The sequence below is a fragment of the Belonocnema kinseyi genome, chromosome 5, assembly GCF_010883055.1.
Source record: "Belonocnema kinseyi isolate 2016_QV_RU_SX_M_011 chromosome 5, B_treatae_v1, whole genome shotgun sequence".
Taxonomy (NCBI): Eukaryota; Metazoa; Arthropoda; class Insecta; order Hymenoptera; family Cynipidae; genus Belonocnema; species Belonocnema kinseyi.
Genome location: NC_046661.1, coordinates 44,467,408 through 44,470,806, shown reverse-complemented (window position 1 = coordinate 44,470,806; position 3,399 = coordinate 44,467,408). Strand labels below are relative to the sequence as shown.

General features: G+C 44.2%; 1 protein-coding gene across 3 annotated transcripts in view; it reads left to right on the top strand.

Moving 5' to 3' along the window:
- The window catches only part of LOC117172386 (vascular endothelial growth factor receptor 1), a 170,861-nt gene that overhangs the window by 128,552 nt on the left and 38,910 nt on the right, over window positions 1-3,399 (top strand). The window lies entirely within an intron of this gene.

Sequence of the window (3,399 nt, the reverse complement as noted above, 5' to 3'; positions counted from 1 at the left end):
GACCTCTTTTGGGCGCCCAGATCGTTCAGCATCAACTGTGCTCGTACGGCCACAACGAAACTCGGTAAAACACTTATGAATCGTTCCAATCGACGGTGCAGAATCCGGGTAATACTTATCCAGCTTTGCCTTGGTCTCGGATATCGTTTTCTTGCGAAGATAGTAGTGTTTGGTCAAAACTCGAAACTCAGATTTTTCCATATTAAAAAAAACTCGGAGGTTAGTCGCTTCTCAGTGCTGTAACTTGTAAATGCGTAAACATAAATGGCTGAAGTTTTGACAGGCGTCATTTGAAGGATCAAGCTTGACGAAAATGGTTCACATTAGTGAATACTAATGCCATCTCTTAGAATTTTCAGGTACTTATCAGACTGCCTAGTACCTCAGCAGGAGGCCTGATAATCCTTGCAACTAACGTATACAGTTCTTGTTGTTTCTCTGCTGCGATTTCCCTGAGGCAACAACACTGGTCTTATGCTGCCGGATTTTCATCCCTCCTCTCCACTTCCAGTTCGGTACCCTCATCGGTATAATGGTGGACTTATTCTGGGTAGTCCGATATCAACCAAGTTCGTTTGCTCTCAGCGTGTGCGATTCCGATTGTGTGGCTGAAGTCTATACTCAAGAATACTTGTTCGCCCGTGCTTGGGAAAACATGAATCTTCATCATTCGCGAAAAATTATCGATTTCAATAGGTAGATAACACGTGGATTGAACTGGGCTGACGTTACAGTCTGCAGTCTGTCTAGTTCAGTGCCGTATGCAGGGTCGCTTGATACCTTTCTGCAATAATCAAGCCGATATTTTCCATGACCGTGCGTGATACAGCCCCATTAATTATAGAAAGGACTTTAGGGGCGTTACCAATTCAGGCAGTTGTAAAGACTCGCAAGATAAGCCCTCTGTCCTCCATAGGAGGCTCCTTAACTTCTAATCGTAGCGGTAACGAACGGCCTTCGTCTGATAACGCCGCTGAGGGCTCATTTGACTTAAGCAGGTTCAGCATCAACCGATTTTCTTGCGAGGGGTTCGGTTTTTCTCTGATCATCGCTCTTTTATTAAGAACGATGGTATCCTCCATTTCTACCGTGCGCGTTACCGGGATCTGGTTTGCTGAGGTCGATGGAGTTTCTACATGAGTGGGGTTCGTATTCTTGGCTGTCCCCACTATTGCCGGCTCCACTAACCCAAGCTCGTTCTCTTCCAGTATGCATCGGTCGTTCTGAGGGGTTAATTCGAGACTGGAGGACGAAGGCGTTGACCCTCACGCCTTTTCCTTTTTTCGGTTTCTCGATATTCCGGAAAGATCGCAGTCTTTCGTGGTCACTTCCTCCTTGCTAAACCGACGGCAATAATTGCACCTCCCGGTTTCGGGACATCCAATTTGGAAGTAACCCTTCTTGCAACCTCATAATCATCCCCTCGAAGTGGATGATTCTGAGCTCCTTTTTGGAGACTGAGCTGATTTCCCTACAGATGATTTGACTGAGTTTTTTCGATACCGAGGGCCCCTATTGTTACGTCTATTGAATTTCCTGGCCCTAGGCTTGCCCGCAGGCTCTTCTTCATCCGTGCTCGCACCTAATCCACGCTTTTTGTTACTAATGCCTGCGATAAGCGTTTTGATCAAGTGGGCCAGCTTCGACAAATTTTGTGTGTTTTCACTATCAACTGAAGTCGGGGCGATAGCGGCCACAGAACTGCCATTTTTAACTAAAAGCCCTTTCCCTTTATACGCATACTTTGGGATTAGGGAAATTTCTAGGGGCGGTGGGGCCAGATTCTCACCTAACTCTCCCCTCAACATAATTCTGCTGTGAATGGGGGTGAAGGTTGGTTATAACGTACCTCTTAAAGCCTGATCTTCCCTCATCCCTGGCCATTGTCGGTGCCCATGAGAAGGGGGTCGTTTCTAACATGGTAAACGGTGAGTGGAATCCAATTCGCTGCTTTAAAATCTTTGGCGGATCCTGCGCCGTCTCCTCGGTCCCATCGTTTGTCGGTGCTTGCTCCTGGGGAACTTCTTTTCGGGCTATCAGGGTACCGCTTGATTACCTCCTTGTCTTTGCGATTGTCCTGTTTTTCTGATTCCCCCTTCTCTGTGTTGTAAGGATCCATTCTTTTAGTTTCCGAAAATTTTCGAAAGCGTTCGTCAAAACTTTTTAGCCAGCTGTCGGAAATTTCAAAAATAATTATAAATTCTCAACATTACCGGAAAAATGTACAAAAACCTTCGTTAATTCTTTTTGTTCTCTTTATTTCCAATTTTCAGGGAATATTAATTATATTTCCCGTAACTTTACAGGGTGTTTTGAGAATCCTCTGAAACCTTCGCAAGTTCAATCAGCTTCCAGAGATTCTCGAGCTCTTCTTGTGCCTATAAATTTGTCAAATTTTTCTGGCTCAAAAATTCCTAGACTCAACATTTTTTTCCGAATTATATTACATTCACCCACAAAATTATCTATGACTTGGGTCTCCTTTCAGTCATGGGTTGTGTGAGGAGCCGGATGCACCAAGACAATACCAATTACCTCCTACATTAGTCGGAAGGCACCGTAAATACCAGTTAGGGGATGGTACAGATTTACATTTTAACCATTTTCATATTTCACCATTAAAGCGGGAGTCATGTAAGCCCTAAGCACTTATGATCTTTATAAAAAAAAACAATGAAACAGGTCCGGTCTATTTCTCTCTCCTGTCTCTTGGGCAATTTGGTTTTCTATTCTTCCACTCTCTCTCACTCCTGACAGCTCTATAGTTGGGTGCCATTTTGCAACCAAATTTCCAAATTTTTTGGAGCGCTTTACCGCTTCAACCGGACTACAAGAGGGCTGTCACTTACCTGCCCTTATTACCTTGACACCGGAGTAAACCGAGTTCGTGAGTCATACCTTTTGATCCACGAACAACCCTCAAAGCTCGTTGATTTTTATTACAGGCGCCAGATAGGGTTACCCGTATCCGAACCTCGAAGGAGACGTTAGTTTCTACTATATTCAAATGATAAAAAAACGAACACTTATAAAATCTAACCTTCATGTATATCGCGAAGAGACGCGGAGAGAAGCAAAATGAGGAACCCGCGCATTACACAAAATGGCTGTCGGAGACACCCGCGCCGTGCTCTCACCTTATCCGGCGTCCCTTCAATTTCCCGTCACGCTTGGACTGCTGGAGGAATACGTTCGCCCAACTTACTATAGTCAATTCCTGGATCGTCTCTGTCCATTAGAAATAGTCTTTCGTGCTTTTTCTTCCAATTTTCGCACAGGATTGGGGTGGTTATGGCTGAAATTTTACCGTGATTTCTCTTGGACCGAGTGCTGTTTTTCAGATAAGCACACATTTTTTATTTTGTATTATTCATTTTATGTGTTTTGGTTCAATTAGAC